Consider the following 14,496-nt stretch of genomic DNA (forward strand, 5'->3'; position numbering starts at 1 on the left):
AACCCTTCCAAAACAGTGGCTAATATGTCTAATACTAGGGATGCAAATATTTTGAAAAGCTAGACTGGAGAATGTGGGCATCGATCCCACTACCTCTTACATGCTAAGCAAGCACTCTCCCACTTGAGCTAATTCTCCTGCCTTTTAACACTCCTTTCCTTTGGTAATCAAACATAAGTTTATGGCTCAAGTCTGAATAGGACATCCTACAAAATCCAACAACAGTTTCAAATGTTTTCACATAATGAGAACTCAAACATACTTCCTCTGGAAAGATGCAGAAATCGATTCTGCTCCCTCTGTCATGCTAAGCAAACATTCTACAAGTTGAGAAATGTCACATCTGGCAGACCATGTCTCAGGCTTTCTCTTTGTGATGAGATTGCAAGTGGTTTCAGAATACCTTTCCATAGCTTTGAGGACTTGCAAAATCGAAACCTCCAGTCCTTTTAAGCCAAATAGGTTATACGCATTCATGTGACATACTAGCTGCCATAGTACCGTAGCTAGCATGAGATGGTTAGCTCCACTCACAGTGTGAGGAAAAATGTTCTCAGTGTCTTTTTGCTTATACATAATGCTAAGAAACACATTGCCAAATGGGGAGGTAAAGATGATGCGAAATGTTATAAATTGGGGGGAAATAATCTTCCTTCATCTATATCACTTGAGACTTGGCGCAGTGATTATAACTGGTAAGAATGTGGTCCAGAAATGGTCAAGAAATACTTTCTTGTCATACCATTCATGCACAAAAATTTTATGGAAATGAAAGTTCACCTCAAGGCATGACTGTGCTGTTGAGGTCCTGCCCAGCCGGTCCATGGATTTCACAGCGGTAAAGTCATTATTTTCTGAGTACATACCATATTATTGTAAATGGAGCTACATTCATTGGTAACATTTTAATCTGAAAAAGACAAAGGAATGCTACCACTAGCCAAAATAGGTCAGTTGAGAGAGCATTAGACTCAACATCTAAAGGTACACTCTCAGATTTTGTTGTCTTTGCCAGACATAACTCATCATCCGATAGTTTTCTTTTTTAAGTACATTTAATAAGCCTTTACATTCCTTTTCTAAAAAACGAATAAGATGTTCTTGTCTTTACGCTTTTATTAAATGTAATGGATTAAAATTGTGCTCTAGACTTTGAATTCAGTGATCTTACTTAAACTTTTGTGGAACTTGTAATTCCTTATGATATGTTTCCTCACTGCACAGGCAGGCTCTTGAACAGTGGCTTCTGCACAAATGCTTTTGAAATGTAGTTCATTAGTTGACTGCTGGCCAAACACCTAAACAAGGGAAGGGTATTTGTCAGCTTGCATGTATGCTTGGTCCAAATGTGTTTGTATCCTGCTTCACACCACTCCTGTTTTCATGGAATGAGGCCTACCTCAGCTTCCTTTGGCTCATGGATGGCTTTATCCTACCAAAACAGATGATGCAAATAAGTCATGTGCTTACTAAAGTTCTTCAAAATCAAACTTTTGAAGAGGCATTGCATAATGCTAAAAACCCTTCCAAAACAGTGGCTAATATTCTAATACTAAGGATGCAAATATGTTGAAAAGCTAGACTGGAGAATGTGGGCATCGATCCCACTACCTCTTACATGCTAAGCAAGCTCTCTCCCACTTGAGCTAATTCCCCTGCCCTTTACATCTCCTTTCCTTTGGTAATCAAACATAAGTTTATGGCTCAAGTCTGAAAAGGACATCCTACAAAATCCAACAACAGTTTCAAATGTTTTCACATAATGAGAACTCGAACATACTTCCTCTGGAAAGATGCAGAAATCGATTCTGCTCCCCCTGTCATGCTAAGCAAACATTCTACAAGTTGAGAAATGTCACATCTGGCAGACCATGTCTCAGGCTTTCTCTTTGTGATGAGATTGCAAGTGGTTTCAGAATACCTTTCCATAGCTTTGAGGACTTGCAAAATCGAAAACCTCCAGTCCTTTTAAGCCAACTAGGTTATACGCGTTCATGTGACATACTAGCTGCCATAGTACCGTAGCTAGCATGAGATGGTTAGCTCCACTCACGGTGTGAGGAAAAATGTTCTCAGTGTCTTTTTGCTTATACATAATGCTAAGAAACACATTGCCAAATGGGGAGGTAAAGATGATGCAAAATGTTATAAATTGGGGGGAAATAATCTTCCTTCATCTATATCACTTGAGACTTGGCGCAGTGATTATAACTGGTAAGAATGTGGTCCAGAAATGGTCAAGAAATACTTTCTTGTCATACCATTCATGCACAAAAATTTTATGGAAATGAAAGTTCACCTCAAGGCATGACTGTGCTGTTGAGGTCCTGCCCAGCCGGTCCATGGATTTCACAGCGGTAAAGTCATTATTTTCTGAGTACATACCATATTATTGTAAATGGAGCTACATTCATTGGTAACATTTTAATCTGAAAAAGACAAAGGAATGCTACCACTAGCCAAAATAGGTCAGTTGAGAGAGCATTAGACTCAACATCTAAAGGTACACTCTCAGATTTTGTTGTCTTTGCCAGACATAACGCATCATCCGATAGTTTTATTTTTTAAGTACATTTAATAAGCCTTTACATTCCTTTTCTAAAAAACGAATAAGATGTTCTTGTCTTTACGCTTTTATTAAATGTAATGGATTAAAATTGTGCTCTAGACTTTGAATTCAGTGATCTTACTTAAACTTTTGTGGAACTTGTAATTCCTTATGATATGTTTCCTCACTGCACAGGCAGGCTCTTGAACAGTGGCTTCTGCACAAATGCTTTTGAAATGTAGTTCATTAGTTGACTGCTGGCCAAACACCTAAACAAGGGAAGGGTATTTGTCAGCTTGCATGTATGCTTGGTCCAAATGTGTTTGTATCCTGGTTCACACCACTCCTGTTTTCATGGAATGAGGCCTACCTCAGCTTCCTTTGGCTCATGGATGGCTTTATCCTACCAAAACAGATGATGCAAATAAGTCATGTGCTTACTAAAGTTCTTCAAAATCAAACTTTTGAAGAGGCATTGCATAATGCTAAAAACCCTTCCAAAACAGTGGCTAATATTCTAATACTAAGGATGCAAATATGTTGAAAAGCTAGACTGGAGAATGTGGGCATCGATCCCACTACCTCTTACATGCTAAGCAAGCTCTCTCCCACTTGAGCTAATTCCCCTGCCCTTTACATCTCCTTTCCTTTGATAATCAAACATAAGTTTATGGCTCAAGTCTGAAAAGGACATCCTACAAAATCCAACAACAGTTTCAAATGTTTTCACATAATGAGAACTCGAACATACTTCCTCTGGAAAGATGCAGAAATCGATTCTGCTCCCCCTGTCATGCTAAGCAAACATTCTACAAGTTGAGAAATGTCACATCTGGCAGACCATGTCTCAGGCTTTCTCTTTGTGATGAGATTGCAAGTGGTTTCAGAATACCTTTCCATAGCTTTGAGGACTTGCAAAATCGAAAACCTCCAGTCCTTTTAAGCCAACTAGGTTATACGCGTTCATGTGACATACTAGCTGCCAAAGTACCGTAGCTAGCATGAGATGGTTAGCTCCACTCACGGTGTGAGGAAAAATGTTCTCAGTGTCTTTTTGCTTATACATAATGCTAAGAAACACATTGCCAAATGGGGAGGTAAAGATGTTGCGAAATGTTATAAATTGGGGGGAAATAATCTTCCTTCATCTATATCACTTGAGACTTGGCGCAGTGATTATAACTGGTAAGAATGTGGTCCAGAAATGGTCAAGAAATACTTTCTTGTCATACCATTCATGCACAAAAATTTTATGGAAATGAAAGTTCACCTCAAGGCATGACTGTGCTGTTGAGGTCCTGCCCAGCTGTTCCATGGATTTCACAGCGGTACAGTCATTATTTTCTGAGTACATACCATATTATTGTAAATGGAGATACATTCATTTGTAACATTTTAATCTGAAAAAGACAAAGGAATGCTACCACTAGCCAAAATAGGTCAGTTGAGAGAGCATTAGACTCAACATCTAAAGGTACACTCTCAGATTTTGTTGTCTTTGCCAGACATAACTCATCATCCGATAGTTTTCTTTTTAAAGTACATTTAATAAGCCTTTACATTCCTTTTCTAAAAAACAAATAAGATGTTCTTGTCTTTACGCTTTTATTAAATGTAAAGGATTAAAATTGTGCTCTAAGACTTTGTGCTCTAGACTTTGTGCTCTAGACTTTGAATTCAGTGATCTTACTTAAACTTTTGTGGAACTTTTAATTCCTTATGATATGTTTCCTTACTGCACAGGCAGGCTCTTGAACAGTGGCTTCTTCACAAATGCTTTTGAAATGTAGTTCATTAGTTGACTGCTGGCCAAACACCTAAACAAGGGAAGGGTATTTGTCAGCTTGCATGTATGCTTGGTCCAAATGTGTTTGTATCCTGGTTCACACCACTCCTGTTTTCATGAAATGAGGCCTAACTCAGCTTCGTTTGGCTCATGGATGGCTTTATCCTACCAAAACTGATGATGCAAATAAGTCATGTGCTTACTAAAGTTCTTGAAAATCACACTTTTGAAGAGGCATTGCATAATGCTAAGAACCCTTCCAAAACAGTGGCTAATATTCTAATACTAAGGATGCAAATATGTTGAAAAGCTAGACTGGAGAATGTGGGCATCGATCCCACTACCTCTTACATGCTAAGCAAGCACTCTCTCACTTGAGCTAATTCCGCTGCCCTTTAACTCTCCTTTCCTTTGGTAATCAAACATAAGTTTATGGCTCAAGTCTGAATAGGACATCCAACAAAATCCAACAACAGTTTCAAATGTTTTCACATAATGGCAACTCGAACATACTTCCTCTGGAAAGCTGCAGAAATCGATTCTGCTCCCCCTGTCATGCTAAGCAAACATTCTACAAGTTGAGAAATGTCACATCTGGCAGACCATGTCTCAGGCTTTCTCTTTGTGATGAGATTGCAAGTGGTTTCAGAATACCTTTCCATAGCTTTGAGGACTTGCAAAATCGAAAACCTCCAGTCCTTTTAAGCCAACTAGGTTATACGCGTTCATGTGACATACTAGCTGCCATAGTACCGTAGCTAGCATGAGATGGTTAGCTCCACTCACGGTGTGAGGAAAAATGTTCTCAGTGTCTTTTTGCTTATACATGATGCTAAGAAACACATTGCCAAATCGGGAGGTAAAGATGTGAAATGTTATAAATTGGGGGGAAATAATATTCCTTCATCTATATCACTTGAGACTTGGTGCAGTGATTATAACTGGTAAGAATGTGGTCCAGAAACGGTCAAGAAATACTTTCTTGTCATACCATTCATGCACAAAAATGTTATGGAAATGAAAGTTCACCTCAAGGCATGACTGTGTGGTTGAGGTACTGCCCAGACAGTCCATGGATTTCACAGCGGTAAAGTCATTATTTTCTGAGTACATACCATATTATTGTAAATGGAGCTACATTCATTGGTAACATTTTAATCCGAAAAAGACAAAGGAATACTACCACTAGCCAAAATAGGTCAGTTGAGAGAGCATTAGACTCAACATCTAAAGGTACACTCTCAGGTTTTGTTGTCTTTGCCAGACATAACTCATCATCCGATAGTTTTCTTTTTTAAGTACATTTAATAAGCCTTTACATTCCTTTTCTAAAAAATGAATAAGATGTTCTTGTCTTTACACTTTTATTAAATGTAATGGATTAAAATTGTGCTCTAGACTTTGAATTCAGTGATCTTACTTAAACTTTTGTGGAACTTTTAATTCCTTATGATATGTTTCCTTACTGCACAGGCAGGCTCTTGAACAGTGGCTTCTTCACAAATGCTTTTGAAATGTAGTTCATTAGTTGACTGCTGGCCAAACACCTAAACAAGGGAAGGGTATTTGTCAGCTTGCATGTATGCTTGGTCCAAATGTGTTTGTATCCTGGTTCACACCACTCCTGTTTTCATGAAATGAGGCCTAACTCAGCTTCGTTTGGCTCATGGATGGCTTTATCCTACCAAAACAGATGATGCAAATAAGTCATGTGCTTACTAAAGTTCTTGAAAATCACACTTTTGAAGAGGCATTGCATAATGCTAAGAACCCTTCCAAAACAGTGGCTAATATTCTAATACTAAGGATGCAAATATGTTGAAAAGCTAGACTGGAGAATGTGGGCATCGATCCCACTACCTCTTACATGCTAAGCAAGCACTCTCTCACTTGAGCTAATTCCGCTGCCCTTTAACTCTCCTTTCCTTTGGTAATCAAACATAAGTTTATGGCTCAAGTCTGAATAGGACATCCAACAAAATCCAACAACAGTTTCAAATGTTTTCACATAATGGCAACTCGAACATACTTCCTCTGGAAAGATGCAGAAATCGATTCTGCTCCCCCTGTCATGCTAAGCAAACATTCTACAAGTTGAGAAATGTCACATCTGGCAGACCATGTCTCAGGCTTTCTCTTTGTGATGAGATTGCAAGTGGTTTCAGAATACCTTTCCATAGCTTTGAGGACTTGCAAAATCGAAAACCTCCAGTCATTTTAAGCCAACTAGGTTATACGCGTTCATGTGACATACTAGCTGCCATAGTACCATAGCTAGCATGAGATGGTTAGCTCCACTCACGGTGTGAGGAAAAATGTTCTCAGTGTCTTTTTGCTTATACATGATGCTAAGAAACACATTGCCAAATCGGGAGGTAAAGATGACGGGAAATGTTATAAATTGGGGGGAAATAATATTCCTTCATCTATATCACTTAAGACTTGGTGCAGTGATTATAACTGGTAAGAATGTGGTCCAGAAACGGTCAAGAAATACTTTCGTGTCATACCATTCATGCACAAAAATGTTATGGAAATAAAAGTTCACCTCAAGGCATGACTGTGTGGTTGAGGTCCTGCCCAGCCAGTCCATGGATTTCACAGCGGTAAATTCATTATTTTCTGAGTACATACCATATTATTGTAAAAGGAGCTACATTCATTGGTAACATTTTAATCCGAAAAAGACAAAGGAATGCTACCACTAGCCAAAATAGGTCAGTTTTGAGAGCATTAGACTCAACATCTAAAGGTACACTCTCAGGTTTTGTTATCTTTGCCAGACATAACTCATCATCCGATAGTTTTCTTTTTTAAGTACATTTAATAAGCCTTTACATTCCTTTTCTAAAAAATGAATAAGATGTTCTTGTCTTTACACTTTTATTAAATGTAATGGATTAAAATTGTGCTCTAGACTTTGTGCTCTAGACTTTGAATTCAGTGATCTTACTTAAACTTTTGTGGAACTTTTAATTCCTTATGATATGTTTCCTTACTGCACAGGCAGGCTCTTGAACAGTGCCTTCTTCACAAATGCTTTTGAAATGTAGTTCATTAGTTGACTGCTGGCCAAACACCTAAACAAGGGAAGGGTATTTGTCAGCTTGCATGTATGCTTGGTCCAAATGTGTTTGTATCCTGGTTCACACCACTCCTGTTTTCATGAAATGAGGCCTAACTCAGCTTCGTTTGGCTCATGGATGGCTTTATCCTACCAAAACAGATGATGCAAATAAGTCATGTGCTTACTAAAGTTCTTGAAAATCACACTTTTGAAGAGGCATTGCATAATGCTAAGAACCCTTCCAAAACAGTGGCTAATATTCTAATACTAAGGATGCAAATATGTTGAAAAGCTAGACTGGAGAATGTGGGCATCGATCCCACTACCTCTTACATGCTAAGCAAGCACTCTCTCACTTGAGCTAATTCCGCTGCCCTTTAACTCTCCTTTCCTTTGGTAATCAAACATAAGTTTATGGCTCAAGTCTGAATAGGACATCCAACAAAATCCAACAACAGTTTCAAATGTTTTCACATAATGGCAACTCGAACATACTTCCTCTGGAAAGCTGCAGAAATCGATTCTGCTCCCCCTGTCATGCTAAGCAAACATTCTACAAGTTGAGAAATGTCACATCTGGCAGACCATGTCTCAGGCTTTCTCTTTGTGATGAGATTGCAAGTGGTTTCAGAATACCTTTCCATAGCTTTGAGGACTTGCAAAATCGAAAACCTCCAGTCCTTTTAAGCCAACTAGGTTATACGCGTTCATGTGACATACTAGCTGCCATAGTACCGTAGCTAGCATGAGATGGTTAGCTCCACTCACGGTGTGAGGAAAAATGTTCTCAGTGTCTTTTTGCTTATACATGATGCTAAGAAACACATTGCCAAATCGGGAGGTAAAGATGTGAAATGTTATAAATTGGGGGGAAATAATATTCCTTCATCTATATCACTTGAGACTTGGTGCAGTGATTATAACTGGTAAGAATGTGGTCCAGAAACGGTCAAGAAATACTTTCTTGTCATACCATTCATGCACAAAAATGTTATGGAAATGAAAGTTCACCTCAAGGCATGACTGTGTGGTTGAGGTACTGCCCAGACAGTCCATGGATTTCACAGCGGTAAAGTCATTATTTTCTGAGTACATACCATATTATTGTAAATGGAGCTACATTCATTGGTAACATTTTAATCCGAAAAAGACAAAGGAATACTACCACTAGCCAAAATAGGTCAGTTGAGAGAGCATTAGACTCAACATCTAAAGGTACACTCTCAGGTTTTGTTGTCTTTGCCAGACATAACTCATCATCCGATAGTTTTCTTTTTTAAGTACATTTAATAAGCCTTTACATTCCTTTTCTAAAAAATGAATAAGATGTTCTTGTCTTTACACTTTTATTAAATGTAATGGATTAAAATTGTGCTCTAGACTTTGAATTCAGTGATCTTACTTAAACTTTTGTGGAACTTTTAATTCCTTATGATATGTTTCCTTACTGCACAGGCAGGCTCTTGAACAGTGGCTTCTTCACAAATGCTTTTGAAATGTAGTTCATTAGTTGACTGCTGGCCAAACACCTAAACAAGGGAAGGGTATTTGTCAGCTTGCATGTATGCTTGGTCCAAATGTGTTTGTATCCTGGTTCACACCACTCCTGTTTTCATGAAATGAGGCCTAACTCAGCTTCGTTTGGCTCATGGATGGCTTTATCCTACCAAAACAGATGATGCAAATAAGTCATGTGCTTACTAAAGTTCTTGAAAATCACACTTTTGAAGAGGCATTGCATAATGCTAAGAACCCTTCCAAAACAGTGGCTAATATTCTAATACTAAGGATGCAAATATGTTGAAAAGCTAGACTGGAGAATGTGGGCATCGATCCCACTACCTCTTACATGCTAAGCAAGCACTCTCTCACTTGAGCTAATTCCGCTGCCCTTTAACTCTCCTTTCCTTTGGTAATCAAACATAAGTTTATTGCTCAAGTCTGAATAGGACATCCAACAAAATCCAACAACAGTTTCAAATGTTTTCACATAATGGCAACTCGAACATACTTCCTCTGGAAAGATGCAGAAATCGATTCTGCTCCCCCTGTCATGCTAAGCAAACATTCTACAAGTTGAGAAATGTCACATCTGGCAGACCATGTCTCAGGCTTTCTCTTTGTGATGAGATTGCAAGTGGTTTCAGAATACCTTTCCATAGCTTTGAGGACTTGCAAAATCGAAAACCTCCAGTCCTTTTAAGCCAACTAGGTTATACGCGTTCATGTGACATACTAGCTGCCATAGTACCATAGCTAGCATGAGATGGTTAGCTCCACTCACGGTGTGAGGAAAAATGTTCTCAGTGTCTTTTTGCTTTTACATGATGCTAAGAAACACATTGCCAAATCGGGAGGTAAAGATGACGGGAAATGTTATAAATTGGGGGGAAATAATATTCCTTCATCTATATCACTTAAGACTTGGTGCAGTGATTATAACTGGTAAGAATGTGGTCCAGAAACGGTCAAGAAATACTTTCGTGTCATACCATTCATGCACAAAAATGTTATGGAAATGAAAGTTCACCTCAAGGCATGACTGTGTGGTTGAAATACTGCCCAGACAGTCCATGGATTTCACAGCGGTAAAGTCATTATTTTCTGAGTACATACCATATTATTGTAAATGGAGCTACATTCATTGGTAACATTTTAATCCGAAAAAGACAAAGGAATACTACCACTAGCCAAAATAGGTCAGTTGAGAGAGCATTAGACTCAACATCTAAAGGTACACTCTCAGGTTTTGTTGTCTTTGCCAGACATAACTCATCATCCGATAGTTTTCTTTTTTAAGTACATTTAATAAGCCTTTACATTCCTTTTCTAAAAAATGAATAAGATGTTCTTGTCTTTACACTTTTATTAAATGTAATGGATTAAAATTGTGCTCTAGACTTTGAATTCTGTCATCTTACTTAAACTTTTGTGGAACTTGTAATTCCTTATGATATGTTTCCTCAATGCACAGGCAGGCTCTTGAACAGTGGCTTCTGCACAAATGCTTTTGAAATGTAGTTCATTAGTTGACTGCTGGCCAAACACCTAAACAAGGGAAGGGTATTTGTCAGCTTGCATGTATGCTTGGTCCAAATGTGTTTGTATCCTGGTTCACACCACTCCTGTTTTCATGGAATGAGGCCTACCTCAGCTTCCTTTGGCTCATGGATGGCTTTATCCTACCAAAACAGATGATGCAAATAAGTCATGTGCTTACTAAAGTTCTTCAAAATCACACTTTTGAAGAGGCATTGCATAATGCTAAAAACCCTTCCAAAACAGTGGCTAATATTCTAATACTAGGGATGCAAATATTTTGAAAAGCTAGACTGGAGAATGTGGGCATCGATCCCACTACCTCTTACATGCAAAGCAAGCTCTCTCCCACTTGAGCTAATTCTCCTTCCTTTTAACCCTCCTTTCCTTTGGTAATCAAACATAAGCTTATGTCTCAAGTCTGAATAGGACATCCTACAAAATCCAACAACAGTTTCAAATGTTTTCACATAATGGCAACTCGAACATACTTCCTCTGGAAAGATGCAGAAATCGATTCTGCTCCCATTGTCATATTTAGCAAACATTCTACAAGTTGAGAAATGTCACATCTGGCAGACCATGTCTCAGGCTTTCTCTATGTGATGAGATTGCAAGTGGTTTCAGAATACCTTTCCATAGCTTTGAGGACTTGCAAAATCGAAAACCTCCAGTCCTTTTAAGCCAACTAGGTTATACGCGTTCATGTGACATACTAGCTGCCATAGTACCGTAGCTAGCATGAGATGGTTAGCTCCACTCACGGTGTAAGGAAAAATGTTTTCTGTGTCTTTTTGCTTATACATAATGCTAAGAAACACATTGCCAAATCGGGAGGTAAAGATGATGCGAAATGTTATAAATTGGGGGGAAATAATCTTCCTTCATCTATATCACTTGAGACTTGGTACAGTGATTATAACTGGTAAGAATGTGGTCCAGAAACAGTCAAGAAATACTTTCTTGTCATACCATTCATGCACAAAAATTTTATGGAAATGAAAGTTCACCTCAAGGCATGACTGTGCTGTTGAGGTCCTGCCCAGCCGGTCCATGGATTTCACAGCGGTAAAGTCATTATTTTCTGAGTACATACCATATTATTGTAAATGGAGCTACATTCATTGGTAACATTTTAATCCGAAAAAGACAAAGGAATGCTACCACTAGCCAAAATAGGTCAGTTGAGAGAGCATTAGACTCAACATCTAAAGGTACACTCTCAGATTTTGTTGTCTTTGCCAGACATAACTCATCATCCGATAGTTTTCTTTTTAAAGTACAATTAATAAGCCTTTACATTCCTTTTCTAAAAAACAAATAAGATGTTCTTGTCTTTACGCTTTTATTAAATGTAATGGATTAAAATTGTGCTCTAGACTTTGAATTCAGTGATCTTACTTAAACTTTTGTGGAACTTGTAATTCCTTATGATATGTTTCCTCACTGCACAGGCAGGCTCTTGAACAGTGGCTTCTGCACAAATGCTTTTGAAATGTTGTTCAGTAGTTGACTGCTGGCCAAACACCTAAACAAGGGAAGGGTATTTTTCAGCTTGCATGTATGCTTGGTCCAAATGTGTTTGTATCCTGGTTCACACCACTCCTGTTTTCATGGAATGAGGCCTACCTCAGCTTCCTTTGGCTCATGGATGGCTTTGTCCTACCAAAACAGATGATGCAAATAAGTCATGTGCTTACTAAAGTTCTTGAAAACCACACTTTTGAAGAGGCATTGCATAATGCTAAAAACCCTTCCAAAACAGTGGTTATCATTCTAATACTAAGGATGCAAATCTGTTAAAAAGCTAGACTGGAGAATGTGGGCATCGATCCCACTACCTCTTACATGCAAAGCAAGCTCTCTCCCACTTGAGCTAATTCTCCTTCCTTTTACCCCTCCTTTCCTTTGGTAATCAAACATAAGCTTATGTCTCAAGTCTGAATAGGACATCCTACAAAATCCAACAACAGTTTCAAATGTTTTCACATAATGGCAACTCGAACATACTTCCTCTGGAAAGATGCAGAAATCGATTCTGCTCCCACTGTCATATTTAGCAAACATTCTACAAGTTGAGAAATGTCACATCTGGCAGACCATGTCTCAGGCTTTCTCTTTGTGATGAGATTGCAAGTGGTTTCAGAATACCTTTCCATAGCTTTGAGGACTTGCAAAATCGAAAACCTCCAGTCCTTTTAAGCCAACTAGGTTATACGCGTTCATGTGACATACTAGCTGCCATAGTACCGTAGCTAGCATGAGATGGTTAGCTCCACTCACGGTGTAAGGAAAAATGTTCTCAGTGTCTTTTTGCTTATACATAATGCTAAGAAACACATTGCCAAATCGGGAGGTAAAGATGATGCGAAATGTTACAAATTGGGGGGAAATAATCTTCCTTCATCTATATCACTTGAGACTTGGTGCAGTGATTATAACTGGTAAGAATGTGGTCCAGAAACAGTCAAGAAATACTTTCTTGTCATACCATTCATGCACAAAAATTTTATGGAAATGAAAGTTCACCTCAAGGCATGACTGTGCTGTTGAGGTCCTGCCCAGCCGGTCCATGGATTTCACAGCGGTAAAGTCATTATTTTCTGAGTACATACCATATTATTGTAAATGGAGCTACATTCATTGGTAACATTTTAATCTGAAAAAGACAAAGGAATGCTACCACTAGCCAAAATAGGTCAGTTGAGAGAGCATTAGACTCAACATCTAAAGGTACACTCTCAGATTTTGTTGTCTTTGCCAGACATAACTCATCATCCGATAGTTTTCTTTTTAAAGTACATTTAATAAGCCTTTACATTCCTTTTCTAAAAAACAAATAAGATGTTCTTGTCTTTACGCTTTTATTAAATGTAATGGATTAAAATTGTGCTCTAGACTTTGAATTCAGTGATCTTACTTAAACTTTTGTGGAACTTGTAATTCCTTATGATATGTTTCCTCACTGCACAGGCAGGCTCTTGAACAGTGGCTTCTGCACAAATGCTTTTGAAATGTAGTTCAGTAGTTGACTGCTGGCCAAACACCTAAACAAGGGAAGGGTATTTTTCAGCTTGCATGTATGCTTGGTCCAAATGTGTTTGTATCCTGGTTCACACCACTCCTGTTTTCATGGAATGAGGCCTACCTCAGCTTCCTTTGGCTCATGGATGGCTTTGTCCTACCAAAACAGATGATGCAAATAAGTCATGTGCTTACTAAAGTTCTTGAAAACCACACTTTTGAAGAGGCATTGCATAATGCTAAAAACCCTTCCAAAACAGTGGTTATCATTCTAATACTAAGGATGCAAATCTGTTAAAAAGCTAGACTGGAGAATGTGGGCATCGATCCCACTACCTCTGACATGCAAAGCAAGCGCTTTCCCACTTGAGCTAATTCTCCTGCCTTTTAACCCTCCTTTCCTTTGGTAATCAAACATAAGCTTATGTCTCATGTCTGAATAGGACATCCTACAAAATCCAACAACAGTTTCAAATGTTTTCACATAATGGCAACTCGAACATACTTCCTCTGGAAAGATGCAGAAATCGATTCTGCTCCCACTGTCATATTTAGCAAACATTCTACAAGTTGAGAAATGTCACATCTGGCAGACCATGTCTCAGGCTTTCTCTTTGTGATGAGATTCCAAGTGGTTTCAGAATACCTTTCCATAGCTTTGAGGACTTGCAAAATCGAAAACCTCCAGACCTTTTAAGCCAACTAGGTTATACACGTTCATGTGACATACTAGCTGCCATAGTACCGTAGCTAGCATGAGATAGTTAGCTCCACTCACAGTGTGAGGTAAAAGGTTCTCAGTGTCTTTTTGCTTATCCATGATGCTAAGAAACACATTGCCAAATCTGGAGGTAAAGATGATGCGAAATGTTATAAATTGGGGGGAAATAATCTTCCTTCATCTATATCACTTGAGACTTGGCGCAGTGATTATAACTGGTAAGAATGTGGTCCAGAAATGGTCAAGAAATACTTTCTTGTCATACCATTCATGCACAAAAATTTTATGGAAATGAAAGTTCACCTCAAGGC

This window comes from Electrophorus electricus, chromosome 5 (assembly GCF_041902795.1).
Source record: "Electrophorus electricus isolate QZ-2024a chromosome 5, ASM4190279v1, whole genome shotgun sequence".
Taxonomy (NCBI): Eukaryota; Metazoa; Chordata; class Actinopteri; order Gymnotiformes; family Gymnotidae; genus Electrophorus; species Electrophorus electricus.